The following is a 25,594-nucleotide window of genomic DNA, read 5'->3' on the forward strand; positions in this document are numbered from 1 at the left end:
GTCATGCAAATAAATAACTATTGAACAGTAGCTTGTTTCCACGCAACTGAGGCTGATTCATTAGTTGCAATAAAATCACAGCTTGTTTTGTTGCTGCACAAAAATGACTCAAACTCATTCATACACCATTCAATGCACTCAAATTTACTCAACTTTGAAGAACAGGGGCCAATTTCTTCCATCCATCCATTATCCATAACCGCTTATCTTGTAAACTCTCGCAGTTACCAGAGGACCAACCCCCCACTGTAACTCTAGCTATGTAATAGGCGAGAGGCAGAGGGCTACAGAAACGGAGATCGGAGCCGCCAAATGCACCATATGGTGCGGGAAGGACTTTAGACTTATCTTGTGCAGGGTTGCAGGCAAGCTGGAGCCTATCCCAGCTGACTATGGATGAGAGGGGGGTACACCCTGGACAAGTCGCCAGGTCATCTCAGGGATGACACATAGAGACAAACAACCATTCACACTCATTCACACCTACGGTCAATTTAGAGCCACCAATTAGCCTAACCTGCATGTCTTTGGACTGTGGGGGGAAACCGGAGCACCTGGAGGAAACCCACGCAGACACGGGGAGAACATGCAAAATCCACACAGAAAGGCCCCTGTCAGCCACTGGGCTTGAACCCAGAACCTTCTTGCTGTAAGGCAACAGTGCTAACCACTACACCACCATGCCACCTTCAATTTCTTCTCATGTCACATTTTTCAACTTCTAGTAACGACTTTAAAGCCCTAATGGTCCAGGAAGAACTATGGAGACAGTGGCTCTTAAAGAACATATACCAAAAATAAAAATGAATGCACTGTTTTCAAAAGGCATAGTGGTTAGGGTCGTATTTAATTAAAAAAGCCCACTTTTGGGTAGAAATCTAAATACAGATACATAAATGAATGTACATTTTTGCATAATGTGCATTTTTTTACCCATTACAAGGCAAGAGCATACCTAATAATCTATGCTCTCTCTCTCTGTCTCTCTCGTGTTCCATCTTGATACTTCTGCTTGTAGATCTCATCACGTAAAATCACTCACTGCTGCTGAGGATATCTGACATGGACAGTCTAAAGATCATTAAAGATTACAGTGTATCAGTGGCGGCTGGCAGTCTTTCAAACAGGGGAGGCTGGTCGGTTACGATATTTCCAGATTTTAAAAGAAAAAACACATCAATTTTGCCCATACTCTTGTCTCTGATCTGGCAGGGTCACAAACTGTGAAATAACAGGTTCTTTTGGCCCATTAGCCTACTGTCCAATATACATGATGGTGGTGTTGGGGGGGTATATTTTAACATTTTATATTTTAAAATTGTGGCATGTTGTTTAAAAATTGATCATTATTGAAAGCAGCTCTTTGTCAGGAACCTCAGCAGTAACAGCAGAGTGTTCTGGAATAGGCACAAGCACTGACCTTGGGGAGCCAAACATATAGCTGGGCGCCACACATTTCATTCAATGACACTTTCCCTATATTTTACTTATTTTGACTGAGAAATGTTTTATTGACAATTTTGATAACCCTTCACTTTTAATCCAGGTCTGTAGTGTGAAATGTTCTCAGCTGTGTTTTTGTTTAAAAATGTTTTCCAAATTGTAGCTGTGTTTAATTCATATCCAGAAAAATATATATTCCAATATAATATACTCAGCATAAACATTTTAAATAGATTCTATATTTTTGGTCCATCCATGACATATTACTAAAGTAGCCTATTTACTGTTGTTGATGTGGGTCACTTGCTGTTAGCCAATTCACTTTCTCGTACCAGGAGAGCTGAAAGGAACGAGTATTATTCCCTACCTTTTTCACCAAGTCAATTTGAGGCATTGGTCTACCCTGCTCTTTAATTTAAATTTTTTCCTCGAAAGGAAGACTGGCAAAAGGCTTCACCAAAATTAAATCAGCAATGCTTGGCATCCGTGCGCAGCTTTCTTGCTAGCTGACTAGCCCCCTCAAGTTCAAGTTCAGTCACTCAAATAAACGAAATTTCTGGAACTAAGATAGCAAACTTGACAACACTATATTTACATTTTATTTACAATGAAAATATATACAAACTAAAAAAGCTGGTAGAAACCGTATGTAATGAATGAAATCGAAATGTAAGATGATCTCTTACAATACACCACAGCACTTGTGAATCCGCATGGGACTGAACTGAGATTCACCGCTGCCTGTCTATATTTGAAACGAGCTGTCAATCAAAGAAAATATCTGGCCGCTTTCACCAATCACCAGTCTCCTCGCGGAAAGCTTTGCCATGTCCCTCCCACTGTGAGGCTGGGAGTCCGTGGGCGGGCATTTTCGCAGCATTTGTCCAATAACCGTCTTGCATTTTGAGACTGAAAAGTGCATAGCTCCCAAATGCCATTGAAGTCCACTGAGGCTGGGAGTCCATGAGACTCCGTGGGTGGGCGTTTTCGCAGTATTTGTCCAATAATCGTCTTGCATTTTGAGATTGAAAAGCGCATAGCTCCCAAATGCCATTCAAGTCCACTGAGGCTGGGCTGCATCGCGCTGTCACGAGGGGGAAAAACTCATGCACACATTAGGCGAACTGGGGAAAGTTATAACGGAATGATTTCGCACTGTAGTTGGGTTGAGCACATATATTTCTATGATTCTGGATCTGAAATAGCAATGTTATAAGGTCGGCTATAACATAAGCCTAGCGCAATTCATCCTACACGATGTTCGTCATTTTTAGAGGAGGCTGAGCCTCCCTCGTTGTCTTAGAGCAATCGCCCGTGCAGTGTATGGTATACCATGTCAAAACCATAAGTTTGTCTGTGGCTGTTCTTCCTCGGACTGCCTTAGGACTACAATTGCCAAGAACAGTTTGCACTCAAGTCTCCATCACTGAACATTTATTGACCTCAGTTTGACACAACAGACTTTAAATTAAATCTATAATGAATGCAGTAATAACTGATGCTTATACTCAAGTTCCTGTTAACACAATTAGCACTTTTTGGCTATATAGTACAGCGTTTCTCAACCTTTTTTCAGTCACGGCACCCTTCAGAAGTATGCAAATTCTCAAGGCACCCCCATATAAAATATACGCAGTCACGCTGACCATACGCTGACCCCAGCAGTGATGTTGTGACATGGGAAAGGGGGCCGTGAGACAAATTTTGATGATGCATGAGGCGGCGATGATCTGCATTAGTGAAACTATTGTTTTTTGGAATTTTAATTCATTTTATTTATTTCAATGTTAGAATATACAGTATAATTTTTTGACAGGACCCCTACCGAAGCCAGATGGCACCCCAGGGTGCTGCGGCACCCCGGTTGAGAAAGGCTGATATAGTATATAGTTATAGAAGGGAAATTATTTATAATTGCACTGTCTGGGGTTACACAGATGAGAATAGGTTCTTGTTTGAGTCTGGGTGCTCTCAAAGTTTCTTCATGTCATCTCAGGGACTTTTTTTATTGCCACCACTGCCTCTGGCTTGCTCATTAGGGATAAATTTATAAATGCAAGATTTATATCTCATCTCGTCTCATCTTCTTCTGCTTACCCGGGGCTGGGTTGCGGAGGTAGCAGTCAGCATGGAAGCCCAAACTTCCCTTTCCCCAGACACCTCGGCCAGCTCCTTGGGAAGAACACCGAGGCGTTCCCAGGCCAGCCGAGAGACATAATCCCTCCAGCGTGTCCTGGGTCTTCCCCGGGGCCTCCTCCCGGGGGGACATGCCTGGAACACCTCCCCAGGGAGGCGTCCAGGAGGCATCCGAAAGAGATGCCCGAGCCACCTCAGCTGATTCCTCTCAATGTGGAGGAGCAGCGGCTCTACTCCGAGCTCCTCCCGAGTGACTGTGCTTCTCACCCTATCTCTAAGGGAGCGCCCAGCCACCCTGCGAAGGAAACTCATTTTGGCCGATTGTATCCGCGATCTTGTTCTTTCGGTCATTACCCAAAGCTCATGACCATAGGTGAGAGTCGGAACATAGATCAACCGGTAAATCGAGAGCTTCGCCTTTTGGCTCAGCTCCTTCACCATGATGGACCGGTAAAGCGACTGCATCACTGTGGAGGCCGCACCGATCCGCCTGTCGATCTCACGCTCTATCCTTCCCTCACTCGTGAACAATATCCCAAGATACTTAAACTCCTCCACTTGAGGCAGGACTTCTCCACCAACCTGGAGAGGCCAAGCCACCCTTTTCCGGTCGAGAACAATGGCCTCTGACTTGGAGGTGCTGATTCTCATCCCAGCCACTTCACACTCGACTGCAAACCACCCCAGTGCATGCTGAAGGTCCTGGTTTGAAGAAGCCAACAGGACAACATCATCTGCGAAAAGCAGAGATGAAATCCTGTGGTTCCCAAACAGGATTCCTTCCGGCCCCTGGCTGTGCCTAGAAATTCTGTCCATAAAGATTATGAACAGAATCGGTGACAAAGGGCAGCCCTGCCGGAGCCCAACATGCACTGGGAACAGGTCTGAGTTACTGCCGGCAATGCGAACCAGACTCCTGCTCCGTTTGCACAGGGACCGGACAGCTCTTAGCAAACAGCCCCGAACCCCATACTCCCGAAGCACCCCCCACAGAATACCACGAGGGACATGGTTGAATACCTTCTCCAAATCCAAAAAGCACATGTGGACTGGTTGGGCAAACTCCCATGAACCCTCGAGCACCCTATGAAGGGTATAGAGCTGGTCCAGTGTTCCGCGACCAGGACGAAAACCGCATTGTTCCTCCTGGATCCGAGGTTCGACTATTGGCCGAATTCTCCTCTCCAGTACCCTGGAATAAACTTTCCCTGGGAGGCTGATAAGTGTGATTCCCCTATAATTGGAGCACACTATCCGGTCCCCTTTCTTAAAAAGAGGGACCACCACCCCAGTCTGCCACTCCAGAAGCACTGTCCCCGACCGCCACGCGATGTTGCAGAGGCGTGTCAGCCAAGACAGCCCCACAACATCCAGAGACTTGAGATACTCAGGGCGGATCTCATCCACCCCCGGTGCCTTGCCACCGAGGAGCTTGCTAACCACCTCAGTGACTTCGGCTTGGGTAATGGACGAGTCCACCCCTGAGTCATCAGCCTCCGCTTCCTCAATGGAAGACGTGACAGTGGGATTGAGGAGATCCTCGAAGTATTCCTTCCACCGCCCGACAATGTCTCCAGTCGAGGTCAACAGCTCCCCACCTGCACTGTAAACAGTGTTGGCAAAGTACTGCTTCCCCCTCCTGAGGCGCCGGACGGTTTGCCAGAATTTCTTCGAGGCCGACCGATAGTCCTCCTCCATGGCCTCACCGAACTCCTCCCAGTTCTGAGTTTTTGCCTCCGCAACTGCCCGAGCTGCGGCACGCCTGGCCTGCCGATACCCATCAGCTGCCTCAGGAGTCCCGGAGGCCAACATGGCCTGATAGGACTCTTTCTTCAGCTTGACGGCATCCCTTACTTCCGGTGTCCACCACCAGGTTTGGGGATTGCCGCCACGACAGGCACCGGAGACCTTGCGGCCACAGCTCTGAACAGCCGCGTCAACAATGGATGCAGAGAACATGGTCCACTCAGACTCAATGTCCCCCGCCTCCCTCGGAAGCTGGGAGAAGCTCTCCTGAAGGTGGGAGTTAAAGACCTTCCCGACAGAGTGCTCGGCCAGACGTTCCCAGCAGACCCTCACCATACATTTGGGCCTACCAGGTCTGTCCAGCTTCCTCCTCCGCCAGCGGATCCAACTCACCACCAGGTGGTGATCAGTTGACAGCTCAGCCCCTCTCTTCACCCGAGTGTCCAAGACATAGAGCCGGAGATCCGATGAAACGACAACAAAGTCGACCATCGACCTCCGACCTAAGGTGTCCTGGTGCTACATGCACTTATGGACACCCCTATGCTCGAACATGGTGTTCGTTATGAACAAACTGTGACTAGCACAGAAGTCCAATAACAAAACACCACTTGGGTTCAGATCGGGGAGGCCGTTCCTCCCAATCACGCCCCTCCAGGTGTCACTGTCGTCGCCCACGTGAGCGTTGAAGTCCCCCAGTAGAACAGTCCCCAGTCTGAGCACCTCTCAGTACCTCTCCCAGGGACTCCAAGAAGACTGGATACTCTATACTGCTATTCGGCCCATAGGCACAAACAACAGCAAGAGCCCTCTCCCCGATCCTAAGGCGCAGAGAGGCGACCCTCTCGTTCACTGGGGTAAACTTCAACACATGGCGGGTGAGCTGGGGAGCTATAAGCAAGCCTACACCAGCCCACCGCCGTTCACCATGGGTGACTCCAGAGAAGTGGAGAGTCCAGCCCCTCTCGAGGAGCTGGGTTCCGGAGCCCAAGCTGTGCGTGGAGGTGAGCCCGACTATCTCTAGCCGGTACCTCTCAACCTCCTGCACAAGCTTAGGCTCTTCCCCCCCAGCAAAGTGACATTCCATGTCCCAACAGCTAGCCGCTGTGTTTGGGGATCAGGTCGTCGAGGCCCCTGCCTTGGACTGCCGCCCAATCCACATTGCACCAGCCCCCTATGGCTACCTCTGTGGGTGGTGAACCCACAGGAGGTCGGGCCCACGTCACCGCTTCGGGCTGAGCCCGGCCGGGCCCTGTGGGCAAAGGCCCGGCCACCAAGCGCTCGCATACGAGCCCCAACCCTGGGCCTGGCTCCAGGGTGGGTCCCCAGCTGTGCCATACCAGGTGACGTCACGGTCCTTGATAGATTGTTATCCATAAGGGGTTTTGGTGAACGAAAACTGCCTAGAACTTTCCCCTCCTAGAACTGCCACCTTATTGTAGTGGAGGGGTTTATGTGCTTGACTGATCCTAGGAGCTATGTTGTCGGGGGCATTACGCCCCTGTTAGGGTCTCCCAAGGCAGACAGGTCCTAGGTGACAGGCCAGACTAAGAGCAGTTCACCAAAACCCCTTAAGATTTATATCTGAAATTGATAAATTTCTGAAAAGCTGCTTTGTGACAATGGCCATTGTTACAAGATTGCTCTCATAGCACCCCTGCTGGCAACTATGCCATAACAATGGTAAAATGCGAATGAATTGAACAAAGTTGCAATATGCGTATTACCAACATAAAGAATCCTGCCAAGTTTCATGAAATTCCTCCAAAAATTGTGAGAGGAGTTGATTTCAGAAGGTGAGTATCCTTCCCGGGACGGATGGACAGACAGTCAGACATAGTCATGACATAATCCCCCTTCGGGCCTTTCGGCTAGCAGGGGATAAAAACTTTTTTCCAAATTACATGAAATTCCTCCAAAAATTGCGAGGGAAGTTGATTTCAGAAAGCAAGCACACCTTGATGAAATTGCCAAAGTACAAGTTTGTTAATAATCAAGGGCATAACTCTGGTAAAATTTGCCCAAATTAAACGAAATTTAAATATGCGTATAACTGTCATATAACAAAGCCTTTTGCCAAGTTTGGTGAAATTCCTCCACAAATTGTGAGAGGAGTTGATTTCAGAAGAACGTACACCCTCATGAAATTGTCAAAGTACAAGTTATGTAATCAAGGGTCAAAACTCTGGTAAAATGTTCACAAATGAAATTAAATCACAATATGTGTATTAGCATCATATAACAAGGTCTTTTGCCAAGCTTCGAGAAATTCATCCAAAAATTGTTAGAGGAGTTGATGTCAGAAGGCAAGCACACCTTCAGGAAATTGTGAAAGTACAAGGGCCACAACTCTGGTAAAATGTGACTGAATTTAACAAAATTACAATATGCGTACTAATGACATATAACAATGCTTTTTGCCAAGTTTTGTGAATTTCCTCTACAAATTGTGAGAGGAGTTGATTTTAGAAGGAAAACACACTCCCATGAAATTGTCAAAGATTGTAACCCTGGTAAAATGTGACCGAATTTAATGAAATTGCAATATGCGTATTACCAACATATAACAAAGAATCCTGCCAAGTTTTGTGAAATTCCTCCACAAATTGTGAGAGGAGTTGATTTCAGAATGTGAGCACCCTTCCCGGGACGGACGGACAGAAATCGCCATGACATAATCCCCCTTTGGGCCTTTCGGCCGGCGGTGGATAAAAAGTGATTTACAATTAAAATTGAATTGAATTGAATTGAATATTTGGGGCTGTAATCCCCCCTCCCCCCAACCCCAAGTAACAGCTATTATGGAAACTAATAAAATAGATTTTTATTCTTCATTCTTCATCACTTTTTAGATGAGAACAGTGATAATTAAACAAAAGACAGTGGCAGCAGACAACTGGTAAAGAGAATTGGATGTGGCTGGCTTCATCTTAGTCTTCACTCTGAAAATGTGACATCATCATAAAGAACACATATCATCAACTGCATTACCTATATGTAAGGAAAAACATCCTTATTGGTCTTGAAGGAACTCTACTACTTGCTCATCAGCACAAAGCTGTGCAATTACGTTAGTAGAATTCAGATATGGTCCATGAAGTGCCATGAAATGTCGGCTTTGTTTGATCTTACCAGGATAACAGCGTGTGAAATGTACTAGACACACTGTTTCACATACAGTACTTGTACACCATCACTTACACTGCCCATGTCTGGCACTTGAAATATTTTAAATGAAATATGAATTTGTCATACCTAACCCTGCTGTTATTTTAGAAGCATATTTTTTAAAAATGACATTCTTCTTATGATAACTTATTGCTGGCATCCTGGATTTAAAACGACATTTTAAAAAACAGACATATTATTATTATTATTCAATCTCTCCTGCTCCCTCTGTCACTGACTGATGGTGTGTATAATCGGGCTTTCATCATTCCCTGCATGTGCACACCTACCAGCTTTCCTGTTGTGTGTTTACATCTGTACAGTACAGAAGCTGGAACACCTGCTTTCACTTCCAGATCCTGACTTTCATGCATATGTATGAACAACCCAGAACATTCATACTGCACTACAAAGACGTCTGCATCTGTGTGTTGCAGAAAGCACATGCGTTTGCATGAGGGAAAACCGCAAACTCCACATGATTGTGTACATGAATTTATATGCACAGCAGGATACAAGATGAAAAAACAAACAACAAAAAAAAACCCTCTACCAAGGCAGCCAGACTGATTCTTGTGCTCATCACACATTTATCTTTCATTAAACAGATTTAATAAAACTGGATATTAATAAAACCCTGATATTAAATAACTGATCTTAAAACATACCCAATAATCAACTTGGCACAATAAAAGACAACAGGGAGTCTATTTAGACAAATTGTGTCATATTTCAGAAACTCATATTTCTAATAATGAGCAATGCATCCAACTCATAGAAGTAATGAAGCAGAATGATTAAAACAAAAGGCTCTGCTACACTCACGGTCAAGACTGACCACTCCTACATCGCCTTTATGAGAGAGAGAGAGAGAGAGAGAGAGAGCAAGAAACAGTGACAAAGAGAGAATGAATTAGTGCTTCTAATTCAAATTCATTTACAACTCCTGATGAATTATTATTAGGGAGTTATGATGAACAGATTTCATTAGCAGGAAATAAAATATAGGCCTTAAAAAATAGGTCTTATTTGTGTGGTGTCCTGGGAAAATCCTTCACATGGTGAAATTTTTTGACACTTACTTCTATATACATTTCTAAACATTTTAGGTCTTCTTAAACTGAAATATTTTTCTCTTTTGCATGTATCACAACCACAATAAAGGTCTAGCATTTTAAAATCTTGATATCAGCAAAAGTGAAAAAAAGATGAAAATGCATTTAATGCTTATGTTCAAGCCTGATTGTCTAAAACAGTGATTCTCAAACTGTGGTACGCGTACCACTAGTGGTACGCGGGCTCCATTCTAGTGGTACGCCAAAGAATCACTTAATCTCATCTCATCTCATTATCTCTAGCCGCTTTATCCTGTTCTACAGGGTCACAGGCAAGCTGGAGCCTATCCCAGCTGACTACGGGCGAAAGGTGGGGTACACCCTGGACAAGTCGCCAGGTCATCAATATAAATAAATTTTAAAAAATAAAATAAAACGTGAAATACTATCCATAATATCCGAATGGATGAAAATATCAACAGATGACAAGAAAATGAAAGGAGATACAAATTAAGTTAATAATTTTAAAAAGTTTGCAAGTGCTTCTGGGTAGCCATACGTAGCGTACGTACGCATTCCCGCCGGTTCCGCTGACAGACGGTTATCCGCCATTGGTAGACTAGGCTGTGATGGGAAAAGGTGGAGGTGGCTTTGCTAATTATGACGAGTACGACAAAATTACTGTCGTGGCTTAAATCCGCGAATGGGAGCGTGGATCAGGAGAGAGGGAGAACTGAAGAGGACGTGTGTGAGCCGAGCGCAGATGCTAACGACAGTGACAAAACCAGCCCCAGAACTGCTAGCAAACAGCAGAAACCAGTGAGGAGGAAGTATGACAAAAAATACATAAAACTGGGATTCATTTGGAGCGGGACAGAGGAGCTGCCCAGGCCGCAGTGTGTTGTATGTGGCAACGTTCTGAGCAATGAGTCCATGAAACCGTCGCATCTCAAACGGCATCTTACAACCAAACACACAGCACTAAAGGACAAACCAATTGATTTTTTTTTTTACGAAAACGTGATGAACTGAAGCAGTCCAAGTCCACCATTCTGTCCTATGGTACACCCGTAGCCAAAGCACAGGAAGCTTCATATCGTGCCAGCCTCCTGATCGCCAGAGCCGGTAAGCCGCACACAATCGGGGAACTGCTGTGTTTACCATTAGCCAAAGAGATGACACGTATCATGTGTGGAGAGAAAGCTGCCAGAGAGTTAAACTTGGTGCCGCTTTCAAATGACACCGTGTCAAGGAGAATAAACGACATGGCTGACGATGTTAAAAAGACACTGATTGAGTGCATTAAGAACAGTAGATATTTTACCATACAGCTTGATGAGACTACAGATGTTGCAGATTTGGCCAATTTATTTGATTCATTATTTAAGTACAGTGTTTTATTTTCCTATATTTAAACACAGTGTTACTGTTCAAAGTACTGTGTGTAATGTTACAGTGGCCAACAATATTAAATATACTTGTTAAATAAAACCTCCGCCTTGTTTTTAATGAATACTTAGGCCTACTACGCTACTGTATTTTAATGTTGGTCATTATGGTGGTACTTGGAGAGCCAAGTATTTTCTGAGGTGGTACTTGGTGAAAAAAGTTTGAGAACCACTGGTCTAAAAGCAACTGCTATTTATTTGTTTGTTTGTTTTTTATGTATTTTAGAATGTGAATGTAATAAATAAAATATAAAAATAATAAACATGACGGGGGAATATATATATTATACACACACACACACACACACACACACACACACACACACACACACGCGAGGGTAAATCAAAAAGTTCTAAGACAAATGAAAAAAATCTTTATTTATGAAAATAATAAAGCTATTTCTCCACATAACCTCCATTTAAGTCTAAACACTTCTGCAAGTGATGTTTCAATTGGAGAATTCCTTCTTTGTATTCCTTTTTTGAATTATTTTAAATTCCTTTTGAAATTATAACATCTGTCTTAGAACTTCTTGACTTACCCTCATATATATATTTAATATACAGTGCTGTGCAAAAGTCTTAGGCACATGTAAAGAAATGCTGTAGAGCAAAAATGGCTTAAAAATCATGAAATGAAATGTTTCAACATTAAAAAAAATACTATAAACAGCAGTAAGCCATAATAAATGAAACAAAGTCAATATCTGGTGTGAGACGACCCTTTGCTCTAAAAAAAAAAAAAAAAATAGTAGTCTCTGGTACAATGAGTGCAGTTTTATAAGGAAATGAGCTGTAGGTTTTACTGAGCATCTTACAGAACCAGCCACAGTTCTTCTGGACACTTTGTCACACTTGCTTCTTAATTTTGGAGCAAAACCCAGTAGCCTTCATTATGTTTTCTTTTTTAATCTGAAAAGTGGTCTCTTATGTAATATGCTGCTCAGATACAAACATTTTTTTCTGTAACATTTAAATTTTGTGCTGGAAAACAAACGTTTGGACTCTAAAATGTTTTCGTACTGACTCGATAATGTAGAAGTCATAAAATAGAAATCTATAACAAAGTTTGTATGAAAAAATAGGGTGGCTAAGACTTTAGCACAGTACTGTATTTTATATATCTATATATTTTACACACATTTATTTTTATTCTAGCCACATTCACTGCATATGAGTAATTGCACACTTACTGGCTACTCTACTGCTAGGCTATCAGCTCATATATGATGAGTAGAGAAAAACAAAATGGAAGCGTGTGTTGGGGAATCAATTGAGGATGAAATAAAAACTCTACTCATAAACAAAATCCCAAAAATACACAAAAAAAGCGACAAAATATGGAATAAAAGTATTTGATGGTAAGATCGTATCTTTTTTTAATTTTTCAAGAATTATTATTATAGCATTTTTCACAAATTGTTACTGTCATTTCACTGGTTTGTTTACATTCTAAGCAGAAATGATTTTGTTGGCCATTTTGTATAACGTTTTTATTTATCGAATTTGCAAAAAATAAAAATAAAAATGCTCTGTTTCTCAAAATCCAGTGAATGTAGATAGAATAAAACAGTTATTCCACTCAATCTCATCGTACATAGCTTATAGCCGACTCGGTGCTATGCATCTTGTTGGCTATCAGCTCATATACGACTTGATTTTGTGGAATAACTGTTAAATAACCTACAGCCATTTTAATAAAAAATTGTTAAATTAGCTTCTTATCTACCTAATTGTGATCTTATCAAACAACATAGGCTTAAAAAATATACCTTATAGGCAGGAAAAATAAACAAACCAGATAATTTTGTTTCAAACATTTTGGACAAAACTAAATTTTCCATTACTATTAGCTATTCAGCTATAGTGTCATCTGATGGGTTTTCCCATACTGCCACACAACATACATGGTGCATAAAAATATTTTTTTACTTTCCGGCACAAGCTTACGCTAAATAGAAACACAATATTACTGTTAAAAAAGGTATCACATGTACAGTGGTACAGTTACAGTACATTCAATACCTAGTGGCTCCCTAGTACATAGCATTTCCTCATAATTTTTGCTAAACTTTAAGTACAAAGTAAATCCAGGCAGGTTTGTACACCAGTGTTTGGTTTAGCAGTGCAATAACTGCTCAGAAATTGTATGCAGGAGTGTTTTATTTACAGCTATGTAGCACATCCATCCATAACCGCTTATCCTGCGCAGGGTCGTGAGCAAGCTGGAGCCTATCCCAGCTGACTATGGGTGAGAGGCAGGGTACACCCTGGACAAGTCACCAGGTCATTGCAGGGCTGACACATAGAGATAAAATGACCATTCACACTCAATTTAGAGCCACCAATTAGCCTAACCATATGTCTTTGAACTGTGGGGGAAACCGGAGCACCCGGAGGAAACCCATGCAGACACAGGGAGAACATGCAAACTCCACACAGAAAGGCCCCCGTCAGCCACCGGGCTCGAACCCAGGACCTTCTTGCTGTGAGGTAACAGTGCTAACCACTACACCACCGTGCCGCCCTAGGGTTTGATAATCAAATCTTAATCTCTCTTTTTTCTTCCATACATACATTCAGCATACATATATGGCTGCTAAGAGATTATATGCTCAGAACAAATATAAAAATATCAAGGGATTCATTTCACCCTGCCCATCACCTGTTTGAACTGCTGCCCTCCAGAAAACGTGACAGGTCCATCAAAACACGCATGACAAGATTCATGAACAGTTTCTATCCAAAAGCCATTATCATACTGAACTCTGAGCTGAAAGTAAACCCTTAAACACATCACAATTTTAATGTGCAATAATATATTATTATGTGCAATAATAACTGAGCACTTTTTTTTAACTGCATACGATGGCAACATGTGTTTGCCATCGTTGTATGTTTTCTGTACAATGACATTCGTTGTATGTTTTCTGTACAATGACAAGAACGAATCTTGAGATCAACAGCAAGTGGACAAACCCAAGAAATCATACCATATAACGCACCCTTCATTCCAAATGTCTAGATGAAGTTACAAGGAAGCATTTGTCCTCCATGCCCTGTTAACAGGCAGAGCACCTGGTGTGTGTATGGGGAAAGCAGGGCAGAAAGATGAATGCTATAATGGAAGATTAGGACACAACATCTGAGCTCTTCAGTGCTGTTTACCATGCGGTCACCTTCAGCTCATCCCCCCGTCCTCTCCTCCTCTGCTGTTTAGCTTCATTCCTCTATGTCTATAGCAGTGCACATGCAGTCGCTTGGGGCTGCAGGCCTTCATTCAACCTTGGCACTCTGTAAACCATGATTCCGTCTCTCACATCTTTTCAAGTCAAAACATTAATTATCATATGCACAGACAGAAACAATTTTCCCTGTACAATGAAATTCTTCCTTTGCTGCTGACTTTGAATGAAGGCAAGATAGTAAAAATAAAAATAAATAAATTGAAAGTACAGTAAATCTAATGTATACTCAACAATATACAATGTACAGATTCCAATGTATATGTCCCAGTGCAAATATGTACAGTCTAATGTCATATGTATGGAGAATATTACATGATTCTGTGAAGATATGAAGTTTATCTTTGAGTGGTGAATACGAGTCAGCGAAGAGAATAAATGAAAATATTTTCAACATGAGAAGATAGACTTCATATCTTTGTGCCACTGTGTAATGTTTTTTGTTTGATATGGACATGTCACCATTTTGACAACGCACGTCTAGTCAACGAGAAAACACTGGGAGTGCCATCATTGGAGTGAAATATCTTGAATTATTATACATACAGAACACTTTTTTTATGGAATAAAAACACGTGTTCTATTCCCTTCTAGCACGTTCCATTCATTTGGTTTGACAGCATGCAATATTGTTAGCATATCACTTATCCTACAGTGGTACTTGAAAGTTTGTGAGCCCTTTAGAATGTTCTATATTTCGGCATAAATATGACCTAAAACATCATCAGATTTTCACACAAGTCCTAAAAGTAGAGAAAGAGAACCCAGTTAAACAAATGAGACAAAAATATTATACTTGGTCATTTATTTATTGAGGAAAACAATCCAATATTACATATCTGTGAGTGGCAAAAGTATGTGAACCTCTAGGATTAGCAGTTAATTTGAAGGTGAAATTAGAGTCAGGTATTTTCAATCAATGGGATGACAGTCAGGTGTGAGTGGGCACCCTGTTTTACTTAAAGAACAGGGCTCCATCAAAGTCTGAGCTTCACAACACATGTTTGTGGAAGTGTATCATGGCATGAACAAAGGAGATTTCTGAGGACCTCAGAAAAAGCGTTGTTGATGCTCATCAAGCTGGAAAAGGTTACAAAACCATCTCTAAAGAGTTTGGACTCCACCAATCCACAGTCAGACAGATTGTGTACAAATGGAGGAAATTCAAGACCATTGTTCCCCTCCCCAGGAGTGGTCGACCAACGAAGATCCCTCCAAGAGCAAGGCGTGTAATAGTCGGCGAGGTCACAAAGGACCTCAGGGTAACTTCTAAGCAACTGAAGGCCCCTCTCACATTGGCTAATGTTAATGTTCATGAGTCCACCTTCAGGAAAACACTGAACAACAATGGTGTGCATGGCAGGGTTGCAAGGAGAAAGCCACTGATCTCCAAAAAGAACATTGCTGCTCGTCTGCAGTTTGCTAAAGATCATGTGGACAAGCCAGAAGGCTATTGGAAAAATGTTTTGTGGACGGATGAGACCAAAATAAAACATTTTGGTTTCAATGAGAAGCATTATGGTTGGAGAAAGGAAAACACTGCATTCCAGCATAAGAACCTTATCCCATCTGTGAAACATAGTGGTGGTAGTATCATGGTTTGGGCCTGTTTTGCTGCATCTGGGCCAGGACGGCTTGCCATCACTGATGGAACAATGAATTCTGAATTATACCAGTGAATTCTAAAGGAAAATGTCAGGACATCTGTCCATGAACTGAATCTCAAAAGAAGGCGGGTCATGCAACAAGACCACAACCCTAAGTACACAAGTCATTCTACCAAAGAATGGCTAAAGAAGAATAAAGTTCATGTTTTGGAATGGCCAAGTCAAAGTCCTGATCTTAATCCAATCGAAATGTTATGGAAGGACCTGAAGTGAGCAGTTCATATGAGGAAACCCACCAACACCCCAGAGTTGAAGCTGCTCTGTACGGAGGAATGGGCTAACATTCCTCCAAGCCGGTGTGCAGGACTGATCAACAGTTACCAGGAATGTTTAGTTGCAGTTATTGCTGCACAAGGGGGTCATACCAGATACTGAAAGCAAAGGTTCACATACTTTTGCCACTCACAAATATGTAATATTAGATCATTTTCCTCAATAAATAAATGACCAAGTATAATATTTTTTGTCTCATTTGTTTAACTGGGTTCTCTTGATCTACTTTTAGGACTTGTGTGAAAATCTGATGTTGTTTTAGGTTATATTTATGCAGAAATATAGAAAATTCTAAAGGGTTCACAAACTTTCAAGCACCACTGTACATGTATTACGTCACTCTACCCAGTGGAGAATGAGCGTTGAATATAGTTTACAATATTGCATGGTTGTCAAGACAACATGACGTCACACGTCGGAGCTGATGTGAATATCCAATGAGAAACTTTTCTGCTGCGCATGCATAGAAGCATTTCTTGGTTTGCCGCAAAAGACGCGTTGAACACCCAAAAGACTGCCAAAACTTCTTTATGCATTTTTACAAGCAGTGGTGAACCGTTATTATTAGAGCTGGGACTTCAGCTCAGCCAAAACTTAGCCAGGCACCAAAAAAACAACAGGGCAAAGGATTTTGTAAGGGATTAGCAGCAGGCTGCCAGATAGCTCCACTGTTTGTAGCTGTCAATGTTGATTTTAAAAGTAACCCAGTAAATTACACAGGGAAATGAATACTTAAGCCTGAGTGAAAAATACTGTGGCGAGCGTGCAGTGTGGAAGAAGAGTCTGGAGACAGAAATCTTAGTTTCTCAGTCGTTAGCCTGTGCTACTTGGTCTCGATAGCACTGGTTTGACCACTTTATTAGCATTCACTAACAATACTGATAAACGCTACACCGGCTGGAAGGTGACTGCACTGCTGTGCTGATGGCGCCGACTCACGGTTAAGTTTGCATTGGCCTTCGAGAAGGCTGAGGGTGATAAATTTTTGGTTCCACCCACTATAAATCAAAATCTGATTGGTTAATTCATCTGTCACTTCCTACATAAACATACACTGCCATGGCCTTCTGTCCTGGCAATGAAGTTCTAACCAATGAGTGAGCCAGCTCTAAACTCTTCTCAGCCTAGAGACAAGAAGCAAAAAAAATCTCATTGGATAACTTGATTTTAATGTTTTCAGGACAGCAACCCTTTCATTTCTGAAGCAAATTTGATAGAAAATGAGGCCAAATTAGAATTAGAAAAGAATAATTATAATGAAATTATGAAAGCAATTAAAGAATGAAAGAAATTAAATATAACATTTGAAATGCTGATATGTTTGGGCCTTCTCTGAAGGCCTAGAAGGCCTTGACAGTTCCCCTCTGTTTAAAAGAGAAAAACATACCAATGGGCATTGAAAAACTGGAACAGAAAGTGTGCGTGCACAATAATAATAATAATAATAATAATAATAATAATAATAATAATAATATTGGCTGGCTTTCTTTCATGGTATATCAGATATATTCCATTCAGCTAGCATGATATTGGACTCGTCTTTGACTCGTTCACTATCACGCTAGCTGAATGGAATATACCTGATAGACCACTCAAAATCAGCCAATATTATTTAAATATGTCCCTCAGATCCATGATGTTTTTCATATGAAAAATACGAGTTTCTCAACATGAGAAGATAAACTTCATATCTTCAAGCCAGTGTGTAATTTTCTTTTTATTATATCGACACATTCACAAACAAAAAGTACCCAAATTTTTCAAAACAATTCATCGATTTCCTCATAAGCGACATATAGAGATTTATGTCACGGTTTTGGTTCTCCATGTCCCGGATGTCGCTCGTATGAAAAATATGAGCGGTGTATTTCCCAGTAAACCACTCGTGTCCATATAATATAGTCCAATATACCATATAAAGTGCAAATATGTACAGTATAATGTCATATACAGTCCGATGTACAATATGCAATTTACTGTGCACATTTTATGTACAGTGCAATCTTGTTTGGTGTGCAAATTTTAGTTTAGTGTGCAAATCTGTGCAAGTTCTATGTACCATGTGGTTATATTGGTGTGGAGTGTGGCTGTGTATGTGGGTCAGGGTGGGGGCAGGGGCAGTGGGTCAGAACTGTTGATGAGTCTGATAGCCTGAGGATCTCTTGCAGCTCTCACTGAGCTACTGGACATTTACAAGCTCATTCAGTTCAAGTATATTTTCCAAATGCACTTCGTTCTGTTAGAAGCAATACAGGTGTTTATGTGTAGACAAGTTCGTGGACAGGTCACACCTGTTTAATGAGAACAAAACAGGTTGCACTCTTGTGTTTGTGCAGTTTAGCTTTGACACTGAGTTATGAATCACTTGCTTTTAAGAAGCGTTTCTTCATTTATATTTGCTGGCTACTTAACACCCATTCTGGTACGTAATCCTAATCTGCTTTAGTTATCATAGGCAACAGCATAATTAGCATAATCACTAAGAGCTTAATAATGGCAGTACAACCGTTCAACACTGTCTACTTTAGGGAGAAATTATGACCAGGTCATTGCTTTTGCTTATGTAATTTTCCAAAGCTGAACTAGTTCATGGTCTGTTGGCTTTTCATTGCCTATAAATATTTATAATTCTCTAAACTGGACTGTAATTCACAATTTAGCACCACTAAGCAACTACAAACGTGTACAAGCTCTTAGCTCATATATCTATACCAGCTCCAACATACTAAGCTCAGACAATATGCATGTAAAAATAATGAAGTAACACAATAATATTTTACCATCTCATTATACGGCTGGACAAAAGGCACACTTTTTGAAGCACTTAGGGCCTTATGAAGTGTTGTTACGTTAATGTTTCCTCAGGGGGCAACAGAAAAGCGTTTTTCCCTGTTGTCGAGAGATCACGAGTTCTAACCCTGAAGATGTCGCAGCCATCCATGGCTGGGAGTCCAGAGAGCAATAAAGGCTATGAGGTCAAGTTGGGATGGATGGCATTACTCTCTCTCTCCTGTCAATCACAGTAACACTAGCCAGCCATGGGGATCTGTGAGCTTATGTACTGTATGCAGAACATAATGGATATCATATGTGCTTGTCCCACTATCTCTAGCTGGTAGCTATCATGTAATCAAAAGTCAAAGTCCTTCTCATGCCAGAATCTGGTCTTCCCAGGCAGTCTCCTGTCCAAGTACTAACCAACTCTTTAAGGTGTATGGGTGCGGCGCCAATCTCCGTTTCGATAGCCCTCAGCTTCTTGCCTATACAGCTAGGGTTACAGTGGGGGGCTAATCCTCTGGTAACCATGAGAGTTTGACTTCTCCACTCGCATCTGTATTGCAGCGTGCCTTGCCAGACGGTAGCAGGTACCGTTTTTATGATGGTCTTTGGTATGACCCAACCGCAAGTAGAACTCGCGATCTCCTGGTCGAGAGCCAGACACACTAACCACTAGACCAGCTTGCTATCATGTAATGGGGTGAGTTAATTAGTGGGTGGAAATTGGCAAGATCGAACAGGGGATTAAAAGAGGAAAAATTACTTGGGGAAAGTTACAAGTATTCAGAAACTATGTTTCCATTAACCTGCTTAAAGGTTCTGACTGCAAAGTTGAATTTTGGCCAAAATTGTTCTATTTCTATTGCTGTTGGAATTTTGAGATATTTCACATTGATTTGAAGTTGATTTGGGTCGTAGTTGAAGAGTTCCGCTGCTGCACATACTGTCTATCCTATGTGTAAATGTTTTGTTCCCGAGATTGCCGAAGCAAGCAAGCAACAATATCATGTGATCACTGTGGGGCGTGTTTGACCTACTTTTAACGAAAACAAGTCAGCATGGGCAAACATGGCAGACTCTGCTCTCCCGCCCGATAAAAACCAGCAGAAAAGAAAAGGAAAATATGAAAGCGAATCAGCTAGAAAGCACACCAGAAAAGCGATGGAAACCAAAAGGTTGTCCGCAAGAATTTTCATGAAGGGACAAATCGGCCGCTGGAATCAACTGAAGGGCAAAACAGGCGTGAAATGTGACGATGAATTTATAGTACACCTAATGTTCTGATCTTAGAAAAAGAAACAATAACACAAACACAGTAACGGAGAAAATATACATCTTTTGTTTCACGGATCAATTTGTGAATGTCAATCACAAATTACATCCCTGCAACTCAAAACTCTCCAAGGTCAATGCAGAATCACAATGTTTTCCACGCGTCACCATATTGGCGTTACACAGTTCCATAGTTATGCTAATTAGTTAAAGCACCTCGCGTTTGGCTGTTTCCCTTGGGCCATACTGTTTACTGTACCTCAAGAGGTAGGAAAACGGTCCCAAAACGGACAAAAGTGACCCTTAGCACATCAAACTGATCACATCTTGTCTGCATGAGATTGTTCTTGCAGCACATAGGAAACTTCCATGCACAAAAAAATAAATAAAAATAATAATTAAAATTTCGGGGCGGCACGGTGGTGTAGTGGTTAGCGCTGTCGCCTCACAGCAAGAAGGTCCGGGTTCAAGCCCTGTGGCCGGCGAGGGCCTTTCTGTGTGGAGTTTGCATGTTCTCCCCGTGTCCGCGTGGGTTTCCTCCGGGTGCTCCGGTTTCCCCCACAGTCCAAAGACATGCAGGTTAGGTTAACTGGTGACTCTAAATTGACCGTAGGTGTGAATGTGAGTGTGAAAGGTTGTCTGTGTCTATGTGTCAGCCCTGTGATGACCTGGCGACTTGTCCAGGGTCTACCCCGCCTTTCGCCTGTAGTCAGCTGGGATAGGCTCCAGCTTGCCTGCGACCCTGTAGAACAGGATAAAGCGGCTAGAGATAATGAGATGAGATGAGATGAATTTAAATTTCAGATGACTTTGCAGTCAGTACCTTTAACACACAATCTGAAACTGCGAACCAAAAAACGAGCAATGAAAACATGAATTTTGAAAAACTTTCAAGCATTGCAAAAATATTTTATGTTTGGCGGCGCAGTGGTGTAGTGGTTAGCACTGTTACCTCACAGCAAGAAGGTTCTGGGTTTGAGCCCAGCAGGCAACAGGGGCCTTTCTATGTGGAGTTTGCATGTTCTTCCCGTATCTGTGTGGGTTTCTTCGGAGTGCTCCGGTTTCCCCCACAGTCCAAAGACATGCAGGTTAAGCTAATTGGTGACTCTAAATTGACCATAGGTGTGAATGTGAGTGTGAATGGTTGTTTGTCTCTGTGTGTCGGCCCTGCAATGATCTGGCAACTTATCCAGGGTGTACCCTGCCTCTCGCCTATAGTCAGCTGGGATAGGCTCCAGCTTGCCCTCGACCCTGCACAGGGTAAGTGGTTATGGTTAATGGATGGAAATGGCACTTTTCTGAAAAACAAGTGCTCTATAAGATCTATTGCAAGAAGAGAAAACTCAGCTTTGATGGCATAATATCACTCAGTGGAAACACAGACCATTCACAAATGTGTTTTGTCGAAATTGTTGAAATATCACTTTTATTTTGCTTTCACGCCTCTGGAAACCTGGCTAGAGATGACTCATGCACCTTCTTACGTCGATTTTCTGGCTGCCCCATTCAGAGCATCAAATCATCAAATTTTTCTTGAGTAAAAGCATCCAGTCTGGAGGTTTCTCAGCAGAAGCTAGACCAACACCTTTAAACCCAAGCTCTTGCCTTTAAGCTTCCCAAAATATCCATTCAGTTGTCTGAATAGTGCTTAAGTCTGAAAGTTTGAATTGCAGTGTGTGTAATTTCAGTATTCTACACTGAGCCAGGTCCTTTGTAATTATACTGCTACACATTGTGTTAGAGCTTGCAATGGATTAATATAAATTAATGAACCCATACTTGTATTAATTTGACCACAATTAACTGTTTAATATTAGGTTTTAATTTGTTAATGCTTAATGTTAATTTATCAACACACATTATTAATACCCTCACAGAACCTCAGAGATTGTTCAGAATGCTTGTAGAGTATAAAAAGATTGCATGATATAAGTCTGCAAATGACACATATCTGTGATATCAGAATACTTTAAAAGCTGTATACTGTATATTCCTGGAAGGATGGATGCCATAAGGACTATATATTGTGCACCTGGTTTGCTAAATATGTATTATACCTAGAAAGATATTAAAGGACCAGTCCACCGTACTTCCATAATGAAATATGTTCTTCTCTGAATTGAGACGAGCTGATCCGTACCTCTCTGAGCTTTGCGCGACCTCCCAGTCAGTCAGACACGCTGTCACTCCTGTTAGCAATGTAGCTAGGCTCAGCATGGCCAACGGTATTTTTTGGGGCTGTAGTTAGATGCGACCAAACTCTTCCGCATTTTTCCTGTTTACATAGGTTTATATGACCAGTGACATGAAACAAAGTTCAGTTACACAAATTGAAACGTGGCGATTTTCTATGCTATGGAAAGTCCGCACTATAATGACAGGCGTACTAACACCTTCTGCGCGCTTCGGCAGCGCACTGATACCTTCACTGAGTGCAGGTATCAATGCACTGTTGAAGCGCGCAGAAGGTGTTAGTACGCCTGTCATTATAGTGCGGACTTTCCATAGCATAGAAAATCGCCACGTTTCAATTTGTGTAACTGAACTTTGTTTCATGTCACTGGTCATATAAACCTATGTAAACAGGAAAAACGCGGAAGAGTTTGGTCGCATCTAACTACAGCCCCAAAAAATACCGTTGGCCATGCTGAGCCTAGCTACATTGCTAACAGGAGTGACAGCGTGTCTGACTGACTGGGAGGTCGCGCAAAGCTCGGAGAGGTACTGTACAGATCAGCTCATCTCAATTCAGAGAAGAACATATTTCATTATGGAAGTATGGTGGACTGTTCCTTTAAAGGTGCTTGTGAATGGACTGGTTTGAGTATTTCAGAAACTGCTGATCTCCTGGGGCTTTCACATACAACAGTCTCTAGAGTTTACACAGAGACTGGTGAATGGTGCGAAAAAAAAAACCACTGAGTGAGCGACAGTTCTGTGGGTGGAAACAAATGCCTCGTTGATAAGAGAGGTCAGAGGAAAATGGCCAGATTGGTTCGAGCTGCCAGGAAGGATATAGCAACTCATATAATCACTCTTTACAACCATGGTGAGCAGAAACACATCTCAACATGCAACAGCAGAAGAGCACATTGGGTTCCAGTCCTGCAGCCAATAACAAGACTCTTAGAATCAAGAACAATTTCCTATTAAAGTGGCCGGTGAATGTATGTACATAGTAGATAACTTTATACAGACCAGAATCCAGAAGTATTGTAACACCATAATATCTGTATAAATCATTTTTGTAAGGCTTTTAGTATATGATGGACTGAACGACAGTAAATTAGCCATCAGTGTTAAATCTGCTTTTTGATATTATTTAATATTCCAAAGATATAGATCTATCTATAGTTTAACTGAAAACTGTTCCTCTCAGTAGACACAAATACCTGGATCCATTAAGTGAATTTACACAATGTTGTAAATTAATTTAACAGCGCTTCAAATTAACTATAATGTGTCATCTATTTATAACACCTTACTTGTGCAAATGTAGTGTTCAACACTGAATGTACAACCCCAAGTCAGTAATTTCTAAATTTACTTTGACATGGATTTCACTGCTGACAGTATGAACTCACAATATTTCATGTTTTCTCTGGTCGACTTCATTTCACTGGTTAATATACATCCATTCAGGCATTTCAGGCCTGCAATATATTCAAAAAAATAGTTGGGAACGGGGACAATTTAGGGCTAGTAATGAGGTAAAACAATTAAATAATGATGTGATTTGAAACAGGTGATGTCAACAGGTGATTGTAATCATGATATGGTACAAAATCAGAATACAAGAAAGGCCTGGTCTTTGAGGAGCAAAAATGGGCTGAGGATCTCCAGTGTATCAACAAATGCATGAGAAAATTGTTGAAATGTTTCAAAACAATTTTCCTCAAATAAAGATATAAAGGGATTTGGATATTTCACCCTCTATGGTGCATAATATCATTAAATGAGGAGTCTGGAGGGGGCGGCACGGTGGTGTAGTGGTTAGCGCTGTCGCCTCACAGCAAGAAGGTCCGGGTTCGAGCCCTGTGGCCGGCGAGGGCCTTTCTGTGCGGAGTTTGCATGTTCTCCCCGTGTCCGCGTGGGTTTCCTCCGGGTGCTCCGGTTTCCCCCACAGTCCAAAGACATGCAGGTTAGGTTAACTGGTGACTCTAAATTGACCGTAGGTGTGAATGTGAGTGTGAATGGTTGTCTGTGTCTATGTGTTGGCCCTGTGATGACCTGGCGATTTGTCCAGGGTGTACCCCGCCTTTCGCCCGTAGTCAGCTGGGATAGGCTCCAGCTTGCCTGCGACCCTGTAGAACAGGATAAAGCGGCTAAAGATAATGAGATGAGATGAGATGAGGAGTCTGGAGGCATTTCAGTGCATAAAGGGTAAGGGCGCAAGCCTAAGCTGAACACCTGTGATCTCCGATCCCTCAGACAACACTGCATCAAGAACCGTCATTCATCTATAGCTGATATAACCACATGGGCTTGGGATTACTTTGGCAAACCTTTATCAAGCACCACAGTACGGAGTTACATCCACAAATGCTAGTTAAAACTTTACTGTGCAAAAAGGAAGCCTTGTGTTAACTGTGTCCAGACGCACTATTGACTTCTCTGGGCTCGGAAGCATCTGGGATGGATCATCACACAGTGGAAATGTGTATCATGGTCAGATGAATCAGTATTCCAGGTCTTTTTTGTAAGAAATAGACGCTGTGTGCTCCAGACCAGAGATGAAAAGGACCATCCAGACTGTTACCAGCAACAAGTCCAAAAGCCAGGGTCTGTCATGGTATGGGGTTGTGTCAGTGCCCTTGGCAAAGGTAACTTGCACTTCTGTGATGGCAGCATTAATGCAGAAAAGTACACTGAGATTTTGGAGCAACATATGCTGCCTTCAAGACCGCATCTTTTCAGGGATATTTCAGGGATTTGAAATGAAAAAAATATGACGATGACCCTGTACTGTTGCACACCTTAAGACCTGTTTGCAGGAAGAATGGGACAAAAATAACACCTGAAATGCTTCATCACTTGATGTCTTCAGTCCCTAAACATCTTTTAAGTGTTGTGAGAAGGAATGGCAACTTTATAAAGTGGTAAATGCTTTACCTTCCCAACTTTTTCTGAAATGTGTTGCAAGAATCAAAATTATATGTTTAAAAAAACAAACAAACAATAAAATTCATGAGGTAAAACATCAAATAATGCGCTGTTGTACTGTTTTGAGTGCCATAATGATCAAAGATTATTTACAAATCATTATTTTTACTTCTAATTTCAATTTCAACATACCATCCCAACTTTTTCTGATTTGGGGTTGTACCTGCAACCTTTCTGCTGCAGCTGCTTCCTGTGTACTC

This window comes from Neoarius graeffei, chromosome 5, assembly GCF_027579695.1.
Source record: "Neoarius graeffei isolate fNeoGra1 chromosome 5, fNeoGra1.pri, whole genome shotgun sequence".
Classification (NCBI taxonomy): Eukaryota; Metazoa; Chordata; class Actinopteri; order Siluriformes; family Ariidae; genus Neoarius; species Neoarius graeffei.